Raw genomic sequence first — 13,111 nt, 5'->3', positions numbered from 1 at the left:
TTATCAGAACTGAGATATTTCCTCGCAGAAATATAGTACACATATACAGAGCCAGTGATCTTTAAATTAATCTTCTCGTAATTCAAAGAAAAAAGAAATACGATAATACCCTGTTTAATACCTCATTCTCATTCAACAAAAAATAGCTCGATCTCCAGACTCCACATCAGCAATTATGTACTACCCCGCACGTGAAATAATTAATCCAAGTTTTCGATTAACAGAATGTAACGCAAAGTGTACTCATTAAATAGCAACGCGCCACGCATGCAAACATTCCGCAGCGTCGAGAACGATACCGCGCGCGTATAGTTAAACAGAAAACGCAAAGGCTTCGTTAAAATCGCGCGATTTAAGAGCAGATAATTTGTGGCCGACATGAAACGAGAGACTAAGGTAAAAGGAGAAAGAGGGCAAAGGATGATGAAAGAGAGAAACAGGTGGAATAGAGAAAAAACATGTCGCGCTCATTCCTGTCGCGATTATAAGCACGTTCACACGCGGATACAGATCGTTGCGAAGCGTTATACGTTTATCCGCTCACGGCTCACCCCTTTGCTTCATTGAACTGCATACTTCGAATGCTTTCCATAACGAGCACCGTGCGACGAGAGTTCGACAAATTTATTTACTCGACTTGCGCCCCATTCCTTTCCCCTCTTACTTGCCCCTCGATCATTCTCTCTCTGTTCTTCCTGTTCGTGTCCAATTGGCGCGCGCGTACACGTTCCCTCTCAATTTGTATAGCGACGTTATTTATACGCGGGAACGCGATAAAGATAATTAAAAAGTAATGACTGAAATACCGAAACGAACGAGTGTATTAGTGGGCCGGTTTTCGAGGACGCGGCTTTCATCCGTATCCGGATCAGCTTCGTTCCGCTGCCCGCTCCGTCGCTAATTGTGATTTAATTATTAATTCGTTTATAACAATACTAATAACAAAGTAATTGCGTCGTTAAATCGGACCAACACGCTAATTGCAATTAAAAATCAATTCGTGCCGCACGGATTGCCAGTTCACACCGACTCTTAATCGTATTAAGAAATCGAGCCGCGGTTAACTGGTCACTGCCCCTCGATGTCTAGGTTATCTAGCATTCGACATATACTGTAACTTACGTGTATGTAGCGTCATGAAATGTAAATATAATTAAATCATACTGAAGCCCACATGTATTCGAGCCGAACTCTACGAGATTAATTGTTTAGTTTTCAGAAAAGTTAAACGGTTGTAGCGGCACTCGACAACAAAACTTTCCAACGGTTTCGTCGGTACAAAGTATATCACCGAAGCGTAAGTGCTGGCAGGCCTAATGAGCCATCGATATCCCTATGGTCCTTCCGCCGAATATTTGGAAGAAGGCGTACGTGGCAACGGTCGCGGACGCCTAACGAACGCGTGCGTAGTGGGGATATTGAGAGGCGACAAAAAGAAACGAATCGGATCAAGAAAACAGTGGAGTTGTAACCGAGAAGTGAGAATCGTCAGTTGGAATCGAGAGTTGTACGAAAAGCGTCGAAAGCGAGAATTGTTAATAAATATACTGCTAAACACCGCTGAGTATTTCTTTGGCACCTTGCCTCACCTCACGGTAATTATGAAATTGAAAATTTTTTAAAAATTCAATTGATTTCGCTGCTAAGAGCCGAATTATGTTCGTATTGTAATATATATATTAGCTCTCAACACAATAATTTTACGGTAAACATCGCAAACCTGTATATGCACATTAAAAGAAATTTTCTTGTCCTACTTACAAAAATCAAGTCACTTAACGACTAAGAAATATGCTCCATGTTTTTCCCGTGAGACGTGTTTCCTTTCCGAATACACTCGATTAATAGGGGTACGGTACCTTTATCAGATAGTCCGCCTCCTTACGTAGTACGCCAAAGAAGCAGTACCTTCGCGACTTTATTTTAAAGTTTCCTCGTTAAGCTGGCCCGAACGAGCCACGATAGGGTTGAACGCGAAAGTTTTTCGCGAGGAGTGTAAGAAAATGCAGGGGTGATCGATGTTTGCCTGCGCAGCCTGACAATTCGGAGTTACGAAAGCAGGGAAGCACTCGAGTCCCTAAAGAAAATGCCCGTTGCACTCGAGAATCCATCCAGAGAACTCAAAGTCACAACTTGTTCTTGATGGCTTTAAGGGCTTCTCTCTTGACTCTCTCGCTCTCTCTCTCTCTCTCTCTCTCTCTCCTTCGGACGGACCAGAAGATTTCCGAATTAGTATGCACTCATGAGAATGGTGCATGATTGCAACCACGTAAATGCATTCTCGAGAATGAACGAGCTCGTACAGTGGCTGCCTTCATTCGAAGAACAACAAAATGCATGGCTTTATTCTCTTCGTATAGAACGACCTTCTAAGGAGAATTGGTCGATCAAGCTCGGATGACATTAAAAGGCTGAATTGCTATTGTTTGCAAATCGTTAAAATAATAATAATGGTAATCGGCCTTTGTCGTATAAAGTAAAATTAGGTACAAACGATAATGAAATGAAAGAAAAAAGCAGAAACAGCGCAAATTGGGTATGTAATTGATAAATAAACTTTGCACTTATACTGTAAGAAACGAAATATATGTACGCTTAAAATATAGCGTGAAGAAGTATCGTATTCTAGTTGTAAAAAAAAGACTCGATTTTCAAATTATTCTATGTGTCAGAAGTGAAAAATCGACAAAGTTAAACAACAATCACAGCGGAATAAATGCGGTTAATTGTTCAAAAGCTCATGGCGATAGGCGAGCATGATAAAAGTGGAACGCTATTCGCCTAAAAGAAAAAGTACTATCTTCGCAAAAGCATCTGCGTTTCCTGAGGATGGTCGAGCGAATGAAGGGTATAAATGACGGACAATTTAATATTTTACCCCTTGGTGGCCCAGCCCACCGCCTGTTATCTCCCTGCATACTACTTCGGAGCCGGATGAGAGCAGATAGGGTGACACAGCGTTCGGTGTTGTTCCGTGTGCAAAGCAACCAGCGGGATGACTATAAATACACACCAGAAGCGGTATAATATAATTATATACGTGATATATGATGCCACTCGTCCATTTCTTAGCTGTAGCATTTGTCATCTAACGCAGATGACATGGCCGATCTGTTAGCTTTACAGTTTACACGTGCCAGAACATTTAGCTTTGTGTTTCCTTTAATAAAAAATAAAATCATTATTAGAATATTCCGAAACTTAAAACGAAACGTATTACGCGTAGAGTGAGAATGCCAATAGTTGCAGGTTAACTTGAAGCTGTGGTTTTTTCGGGCTTTTCGTGAATAAACATTTCACGCGCAAACACGCGGCAGCCAACACGGGGAAAATGAATGAAATTTGAAAAGTCGGTTCGTTGACCCCAATACGTGCATATCGACTTTTTAATTTCATGACATTGCAACGGCCGCACGGTCTATTTTGCGAGAATACGGATCGATCTTTATTCAAGAAGCAAAACCACGAATGGCTCCGTGAATGAAAACTCGGCTCGACACAACGACCGTGTCTTTTTTTTCTTCCTCTCTCTTTTTTTGTTTTCTCCCCATCTCTTCTGTTTCGTCCACTTGTCCGACCGAAAAATGGAGGGTGTTACATCGACGTCGGGATCGATTGCTCCCTCGCGCCACGATATACCGATATTCAATTAATCATTTTAGTTCATACCGTGAGGTTTCGGCATGCGACAAAAGCGTGAATCGATGGACATCGGCGAAGCGTAACGGAACGGACCAGACAATACGTTTTCCATCGATGAAATTTCTCCGAACAAAAGCTAACACGCTCTTTTTTCAGCCAGAGCCGCGCAATTTCAATTTCAAATTAGCAAGTCAAAGGGGCCCGTCTAGTTTTCATATGTCCCTGTCATCGGCTAAACACGATGGCACAATTAATTATTGCACAGCGAAATCGCCCGATTTCGAACGCGTTCACACGATTTTTCCTTTTTCGATACGCGTAGGGCAAAACAATGCGAATTTACAATCCTGCGCAAACACGATGTCTCGATAGTACAGACCGTTGTTCTACGGAAAAATGAACAGTCAACTCTCATAACTTTACCAGTGTTTTTGACTTAGCGAAACGGGGAGGGCACATTGCCGATATTCGTTGAAAGAAATTAGAACAAAACCAAGGAATGGTATACAAGAGCGTGTTGCTTTTCTATGCGGTGGGATATCGGAAATACGAAATGAATGGTATCGGAGGTATGTGTTCGCGAATAAATCGTGCGCCATAATTACGTGTGAAAAGCGAAAATATCGAATGACTCATACGACCGACACGAAATTAGCAAGTCAAATCGATGCTTTTCGTCGTCTTTCGACTCTATGCCCTTCCTCCTTCCTAATTCTCGCGGATAATGTATACCTCTGTTGCGACGAAATCATGGTTTTCAGGGAGCAGCTTAATCTCGTCGCCCTTCCCAAATTACCGGGTTCTGTCCATCGCAATCGCTCGCGACTCTCCATCGTCGTAATTTGTAAGTACGCCTTTGGACCTACTACTCCCTTCCCTCGGACCCTGCTCCCTTTCTCTCGATGTTGGCTTCCTCTCTCTCTCTCTCTCTCTCTCTCTCTCTCGATGTACTCTCCGCTGCCATCCGTATCTTTGACATTTCCATGACGAAATTACAGATCAGCCTCCTGCGCTGGGAATTTCGTTTTCTCTCCATTAGTATTCTTTTCGACTATCATTAGGACGGTGCCTATTACGACCCTGGATGGAATTTAAAGGCAATTAACACGCGTCACAGGGAATGCGATAAGGCGACGTAGGCGTATGTCTGCGTCTCCAGAACGTTTCTTCTGTCCGACTACCATCTACCATCGTACAATAAAGCTGTATGTGCCTGGATATTTCTATTTGAAGTTCGTTGCAATATTTCGTGTGACGATCAAGCATATATTTCATGTTTCATATCAATTTCTTGCATGATATGTTTTAAATTTGTTTTTAAAGATCATCATAAAATCATAGTTACCATAAAAGTAATTTAAGAAAATAAGTTGAGGAGTCCAGACGTAATCATTGATATATTGAAAGATTCTATGAATTTGTATAGTTAGCAAAAAAAAAATGTTATGTAACATCAAATACTTTTGAATCGTACGACAGTGAGTCTGAAATTTCCTTCATTTCTCAAACTCGTGATCCTCTAATTATTTTGGCCACTTTTCGAGTTAGCAGAACACATCAGTTGGAATGAAAGTTTTAATAAAAGTATGTCCGCGTGCTGCCTCGTTTGCAATTGTTTCACTGATACTTTTTTGGTGAAAAGCGTAAAATGGGAATTTTTCTAAATTTTATTTGCTAATTTCACGTTTGCGTATCGCGCGACATAGATAGAAACATCAAATCAAGTCAACATTGAAGAATTTATACATTAACAGAATATTGTAATATTACACACAATAAATAAATGATCAAAAGTCGGATTCCAAACGAAGAAACAAACTCGAGATGATCTCTGTAATTCGGTTGCGAGACAGTGAAACAAAGTTTACTTTGCATTAAGATAATTACCAGAGTGCAACGAACTGTCAATGTTACGCCTACAGATCAAATTAATTGGAATTAGCCGAGACGTTAATCACACCACTGACGAGTTGCTTTGCGCTTCCATTGCAAACCTAACCAGCATGAAAATTCACATTAACGTAGAAAAAGAAACTTAAATATATATATATATATATATATATATATATATTTATATATATCGAATAAAGGCAAATATAGGGTATGGCTATGCATGCAGTTATACATTCAATTATACTCTGACACGCCAATGCTTGGAATAACAATGGTGCCAAGTATGGTAATACGAGGGCACACGCTGTAAACGCGTACCAACGACGATACGAACGGAAACACGGATAAAATGCGTGATTTGCTCGCTCTCTTGAGGGAAAAGGAGACGTTCGTGCCGCTTGAAAAAGGGAAGAGCTCACGCTATAGAATTAGCATATGTTACGCTCACGGCAGGACACCTCCCCGTCTTCGAATTCGATGCTGCATGCTTTCTGTTTGAATCATCTTTACAAGTATCATTTTTTAGTATGATATCTTATATTTTTTTTCTTTTGTTTTTCTCTCCTTCCTTTTTTTCTTTTTCTGTATGAATTTTGTATTACTGAAAAATTTTTTGAATTAATTCTACAAATACATACATGCCTATGATGACTAAAGTAAAAAAATTCTCAAGATGTTGATACAGGAGTAGTCGTCGTAAAAATAAAGTTAAGTTTGGTTCTAAAATTAAAGTATGCGAACGTTAAAGCGTTAAAGTACACGCTATTCCAGAATCTTATTAATCCTTAAATTTATGTCGCCCTCGAGAGAGCACAAGTCGAGGGCAGTTCTGCATTTTGTCACACACTTGTGAGACCTACCGCATTGAAACGCAATAAACTAGGACTTGGGCTCTTGGCTCTGCCGAGTGACAGAAGCATTATTTGAGAAGATTTAATATTTAAAAAGGAACTCGTAGATCAAGCTTGGTCAAAGAAAACTATATCAACTCATACGAGATCTTCTCTCGCAATTTTAATTCGACATGGGCACTTATAAATAAATGAAATTGTTACACAATGTAGGTGAAATTTCAAAGTGAAAGGGGAATGAACGGTTAATATTTAACAGAAAGAAAAGTTATCCATACAGGAACTTGTAATTCAGTGCTAGAGAAGGAGAGAAACGCAACGCCCGTTCCGTGCATTAATACCGGACTCTTAATTTATTAGCCGCATAAAATAAGTCAGATCGATACGAGGCGCGAAATCTACGCGGGAAATATACGAGATCGTATCGCGCGGCTCGCAAAACGAGAATTCGCGTGAGCGAACCGTTCGTAGGGTGATAGAGGAGGGAGGGGGAGAGAGAGAGAGAGAGAGAGAGAGAAAGAGAATGCGAGGGAGAGGAGCGGTTCTGCACAACCGATATCGACCTTTAACGTCGTCTTATCTGTTTCTACGATTTAGACGGCGACCTAACGATTCAACTCCTTCGAGGCCCACATGGTACGTGTTTAACGTCATTATCGAGTCGCTGTTGAATACGCAGGATCGCGATAACTACCGAAGGAAATGAAGATCGCGATATAGTCCGACTATAGCGAAGGAGGTAATCGTCGCAAACGATGAAAAGACAAATGACAAATAATCGATGCGAAGTAAGTAGAAATTAAATCAGTTCTCCATTTGAATTCTTCCAAACAACATGAAGTTCAACGTGACCGCGATACCATGCAGAAAAATATTAGCATTCATTCAAGTTAAGTCCTGCAAAAGCAAAATTCTGAACTAAACTGCCAATGCTTGCGATGCTACCGAATTACACAAAGACGAAAGGATAGAGAAGAAAAGGGAAGAGAAAATTATATTTGACAGTAGTTGGAGTCAAGAAATAACACGCAACACACAGGGAACCGTTCTCGCGTGATTTCTATGCAGATGCGACGAGCAGAAAGCACGCGCTGCTGTGTTGGCCGCAGGAAAGAAAGGATGGCTGGATGCGAGAAAGAAAGCGAGTGGAAGAGATGGAAACGCAAACGGTCTTGCACTTCAGACAAACGAAGACCTTCGGTAGAGGGGCTTAAAGGAGATAGCCGGTAAAGATCGTGGCACAGGACAAGCGAATAATGTATAGCAGTGGTGGCGCTATCCGCCTGCACCATCTCCGGTCTTCGTGGCGCTTTCGCTTCTCGTGCGACAATCTTTTCTCACTTTGCGAAGAAGCCATCCCTCAACTTACGGAAATTTTCTTTATGCCTTGCCCTGAAACTTTCGAACTGCTGCCGCTGTTGCTGATGTTGCGACGACTAACGACGACGTTGCTCGACCTGCTACACACGACTAACCGACCAAACCGTATACGTACTCTGTATCAAAACACGAAGATAGACGAAGTCGACGCACAGACGAAGACGAGGCCGATGTGGTAGTTCTTCTCCTTCGCGATCACTCATTTCTCGTGCTGCTAGCGGGCCTAGGCGTGACGTAACAGTATGTAAAACGCAAATGATACGGAAGACATTTGTGCTCGATCCTTCGCGGTGCCAAATAGTTGTATAGTTTCAAAGTGATTTGTCAAAAATATTCGGAGAAGTCGTTTAGAATAACGGTCCAAAAACGCCATTTGTGATGAAACCGGCTATTTAGAGAACGTGGCTAATTGTAGGGTACCCGTGGAAATACATGGAATTAAATCGTTTATGTGAATTTCATCAGCCAATCGTACAAGTAATGTCACACTACCATCGCTAGCAATTAATTACGAGAGTTTAATTATCGATACATTAGAATAGCACGTTGCAGAACTCTTGCCAAAATCGTAATGCATTTCAATTATGTATAATCTTTGTCAAATATGTAACTAATTATTTACATGTTTACTTAAAAGACTACCAATAATCCAAATACAATTCGATCGAATATTCTGCTATGCTAAATTAAGACTTATCTTCAGCTTGCAAAAATAACAAAAGCTCGTGAACTATTTCTTACTCGTTAAAATAGAAATGGTTCCTCGATCTGCTAAGCGAGCGAAGTCAGATTTCTCGTTCTTTAAAATCATCGTATTCCTCTGATTTCCCGTAATTTCGACCAACACGTTTGCATCCGTAGCATTTTCGATGCAAAATGTTGGGAGGAGAGAAAAAGCGGAGGGGGGGATAAAGGTGTGAGTGGAAACATATTGCACGAAGAAAAAAGAATTGATATCAACGGGGTCCCGGTGTTGCGCGCAACACACTTTGAACAAACAATAAAAAAAAACCTTCTCTCCTTTGAATCGTTTGGCTCGAAATTAATGGGACGTTGTGGAAAAAAAGACGAAAGCCTAGAGGGCACTAGCGTTATACACTAGGAGAACCGTCAGCGATAAGCGTAATTCCTCAAACTTGAAATTAATGTTTTCGGACGCATTAGAATTCAACCCGATCTCTCTCTTTTTCCGCGGACGTGGCGAATAAAAATCTCATTTCCTTCGTAAAGCAATATATCTCTCTTTTATACGCGTTGCCACATGTATCACGTAACCATCAAGATTACAGTATAAAAACGTACTGCCGGTGTGCTTTTATTTCTCATCATTTCCGTGTCGTATTTTTTATCGTCACCATTGCTATCGTCCTCCATCGGCACAGATACGGCCGAAGATGGTCTCCCGAAGATTTAGAGACATTCAGGATATGGCGGGCGAACGGAGGAAGGACTTTTCCAACCTAACGGTGGACCTTGAGCAAAGAGTTTCATTCAAACTTTTCTTATTTCCGACTCAGCTCCGCTACACGACAATGCTCTTAAATTCTCTGTCTTGCACGATGGATACAGCCATTATACTTCGGGCTCTTCATAAGAACTATTTGACTGGTCTCGTAGAAATTAGGTCATTCATCATCATCGGCTTTGAACGAACCAAGCGATGTATAAATCGTGTCCACGATGCTCCATTATGAATTTTAGAAAATCTCTTTCAGTTATGGAATATCATTAAGATTTTCTAACGTACTTCAAAATTGTTAAGTATCATACGTGATTATATATTACCGAGTAGTTTCCGAAACACTTTTAATTTTACCTTTGAATCGATACCTGTATTTTATCACATTATTGCAGTTTTAAATTCAAAGTATAATTTAGTTGATGAACTGGCATAGTCAACCGCATCGCCTGATAGATGCTATTTTAGTCTCACAACTGTTTGTTTGGCCTTGGTGTCCGTTTCAAATTTCAGAGCCGAACTGAGAGAAGAACATAGACGTTTGACGATCCAGGCACATAAAGAAGACACATCGCGAGCGGTGTAATGTTAAATGCGAAATGTTCTCTGTTTTCTTTTACATTTTATATTCTCTTCTAATAAGTATATTTACATTTATGTTGCTAGATAACGATCGCTCTTTTCCTATAGATCCTATCTTATCCTACAGTATTATATTATCATCTTTGTAATTATGATATGCATCATTTCTATAGCTTTATTCTAAATAACTTCGAAATGTAATTCGCCACATTCGTTAGAGTAAAATTACAGATCGATGCATTATCAGTTTCCAAGAATTTAAAACGAATTGATAAGAGAAACGGGAAAGTTTGTAATTCATCGTGTCTATTCCGAATTCTCGAAAATTCTGTCGAAAAGCCGGAACCATAGTTGTGTTTTTAAAAGTTTTCTAACCTCGATTACTCCGAAATTTCGTCCTGCCTCTGCTCCGCTGCACAAAGTGAAACTCGAGCATTTTCCACGGTATCAAGATAAACATTCGTGGACACAGTCGTTGCTTAGGAGCAGCTTGATTGTGAAAATTCGAATTGCAAAAAGCCAGGGAATATTGCAGTCGAACTGGGTTCTAACGATATATTGCGTACGCAACCAAAAGTGACATACACACAAATTAAGCATTCAGCCTAGTGAATAGTAAATTCCCTGGTAACGAACGCTCAAACTCTTGGCGACCAAAGAAAAGTGGATACTATTTCAATTGAAAATTTTGAAGCGGAAAAAGTAAGGATTAAGTATAAAACAAAACTAATTTGTAACGAATTCTTTCTGTATCTTTTTCTTTCTTTCACCATCTCGTTCAAATAAACGCAATCTCACTGATCTTAAACAACATCCGATATTTATATAGCGTTAATTTTGTAAAAGAATAAGAATAACAATATGCTCGCGAAAAGGAGTACACGAATCGTTGAAGGACGTCAACGGACATAAATATTGAACGAGTAAGCCGATAAAACACTGTGTGACAAGTTGACGAAAGGAGACAAGATCGATCTTTTCTGGCTTTCTATTATCGGATAAAACGGAACAAATTGTAATTCGTACTCGCGTTACGTTCATCATAAGCGATAACGAGCCCCATCCACGAACGAGCACGTTTCCATCCGTCAAGACATCCGCCAGCCATCAGGGAAAATTCGATCGAGACTACTCGATCCGCGATCCTGTTGCGATAACTCGAAGTTGGCGATCACCGCGGGGTAGCCATCTTTTTTTTTTGGCGCGTAAACATCAGTCGCGCAGCATGCGATCCTATCTACGATGTGGCACGGTCAAAGCACGAGAAGGAGACTATCAGGTAAAGTGCACAAGATAAAAGGAAACACGAAAAAGTAGGATGGGGCCTATCTCGGCGAGTTGCGCGTCTTCTATTCCGGAGCAGATCGAGGGGTCATCGTATTCGTAAGTGGACGACCGATCAACGTCGATGTCGTCAAAGAGATTTCTTTGTGAGAATCTCTCGAACTCCTTCTATGGCGTACAAATCTTATCAATCGGAAAGTCGAGTGAAGTTAGACGGAAGTATTCCTAATTCACGATCGTACGTACAAAAAACAAGGGAAGACAGATAGAGAAGAAACAGATAGAGAATAAAAGATAATAACAGATAAAACTTACCACTCGGCGAATGAAGTGCCTTGAAGTTGCTGCCAGTTTTAATAGTCGGTGAGCTCCTCGGCTGAAGAAGTACAAGTGGTAGAAAAAATCTTAGCGAACTATCTTGGCCGTTAAAAAAAAGGTAGGGTAAAAAGATAACTTCTTCCTTTTTCCACTTTACGCCCTGTTTACACACTTCCGTCACTCTCACTCACTGAATCACGGTTTAGAGTCCTTCGAGTGTGGTCCAAGTTTTTCACCGTTTATACCCGATGCGACGATCAACGACAACTGCGGCAGCTACGATAACTAACAAGAACACCGCGACCGTTCGTCCCGCAGTTTACACTATGAAATCGTCGACTGATTCTCTGCTACTGTTTCAAGGAGACCTCCGGTCTTTGTTTGTTTATGCCGCGTATGCGTGTACGTTTCGAAGCAAAACCTCCCTTGGTAAGTACATCCAGACACGATAGTTTTGTATATGTTGTCACGGTTATATTATTTTACTGACGAGGTTTACTAGTTAGGAATATTTGGAATGTACGATGTGGTCACACGCGATTAACGAAGTGTAAGCCATTTATACAGTATGATTCGACAGTTTCATTCACTACGAGGAATATCGTTATTATCGTTCGATATTTTCCCTCGAAATTAACACGTTGTCGTTCACCGTATAGGACTACGGAGGTTGCAAAGTTTTCACCGCCTCCGATAACTATCATAAGAATATACAACCCGAAACAGCGTGCAGGGCAACCGTACGGTACGGCGCTCGCCTGTAAACTGAACACCCGTCGCGACCTGAGGCCGGGACTCGACTGGTTTCTGCTAGGGAATCTCCCCACTCCCCGGCTCTCTTCTCGCGCGACCCTAGGCACATCAACCCCTTGTCCAGCTTTCTCTCTTTCTCTCTGTCCCTCCCTTGCTCCTCTCTCACCCTCGTACCCCTCGTCGTCCTTTTGCCCTTACTCTCACCCTACCACGCTTCATTTCTTTTTCTCTCTCCATCTATCCTTTTCCTCGCTATTCCACGTTCCAACTGCCTAACGCCGACCCTTCACGTACGACCGAACGACCACCCGTTTCTTCGGTGTATACCCTCACCCTCGTACCTCTTCCTCGATACTTCTTTTTCTCTCTTTTCGCTTTCTTTTTTTCTCCTTCTTCACTGCATCTTTCTTTTCTCGTCCGTCTTGCGTTCTCACTTTTTCCCGACACCGCGTCTTAGGTGCACTCTTTCCAAGGACTTTCCGGATCTCGTTCCCGTCAGCCGCCGCTCTTTCAGAAATATTTCGGCGCTAGTACAGGCGCGCATGTACACCCTCGCACCCGATTCGACTCGACCCGACTCGCTTCGACTCCGCTTTTCGAACGAACAGCAAGAAAGTACCCCGGCCAATCCCGTGGCACATGCTCGCCACTTCGAGTCCTTCCATTCTTCTAGAATAAGAAAAAGAAAGGGGAGTTGGAGAGGGAAAGGGTTTACAGGAAGTGAAGGGTGAGGGAAAGGAAACGATGGGTGGGGAGATCTTTTTATCATACTCGCGAAGGATGGATTTCTCGCTGGCAAGTGCACCAAAGTGTTTTGACCCTTCGTGTTTGGGACCAGAACGATGGCCCTTTTAAGGATACGATGGCTTACATAGCACGATGCTCGAGATCCAAATACCGAGTGGCTCCTCGAAGACCGTTTCGTTTCATTTAAAACTCGAGCGTGAAA

General features: G+C 41.6%; 1 protein-coding gene across 5 annotated transcripts in view; it reads right to left on the bottom strand.

The window, feature by feature from the left end:
• Positions 1-12,181, bottom strand: part of LOC122573412 (MOXD1 homolog 2-like) — a 174,033-nt gene extending 161,852 nt beyond the window's left edge. For 2 of the 5 annotated variants that reach the window (XM_043739740.1, XM_043739737.1), the window contains exon 1: positions 11,407-12,181. The gene's annotated coding sequence lies outside the window, so the exon portion shown is untranslated. Of the gene's footprint in view, positions 1-2,878; positions 2,897-7,755; positions 7,866-11,406 lie in introns of those variants that run through there. The other 3 variants (XM_043739738.1, XM_043739739.1, XM_043739746.1) reach the window with 3 other exon arrangements.
• Between the last annotated feature and the right edge of the window lie 930 nt (positions 12,182-13,111).

The sequence above is a fragment of the Bombus pyrosoma genome, linkage group LG12, assembly GCF_014825855.1.
Source record: "Bombus pyrosoma isolate SC7728 linkage group LG12, ASM1482585v1, whole genome shotgun sequence".
In the NCBI taxonomy this organism is placed as follows: domain Eukaryota; kingdom Metazoa; phylum Arthropoda; class Insecta; order Hymenoptera; family Apidae; genus Bombus; species Bombus pyrosoma.
The sequence above is the reverse complement of the archived record's forward strand: the minus strand, read 5'-3'. Positions and strand labels throughout refer to the sequence as shown.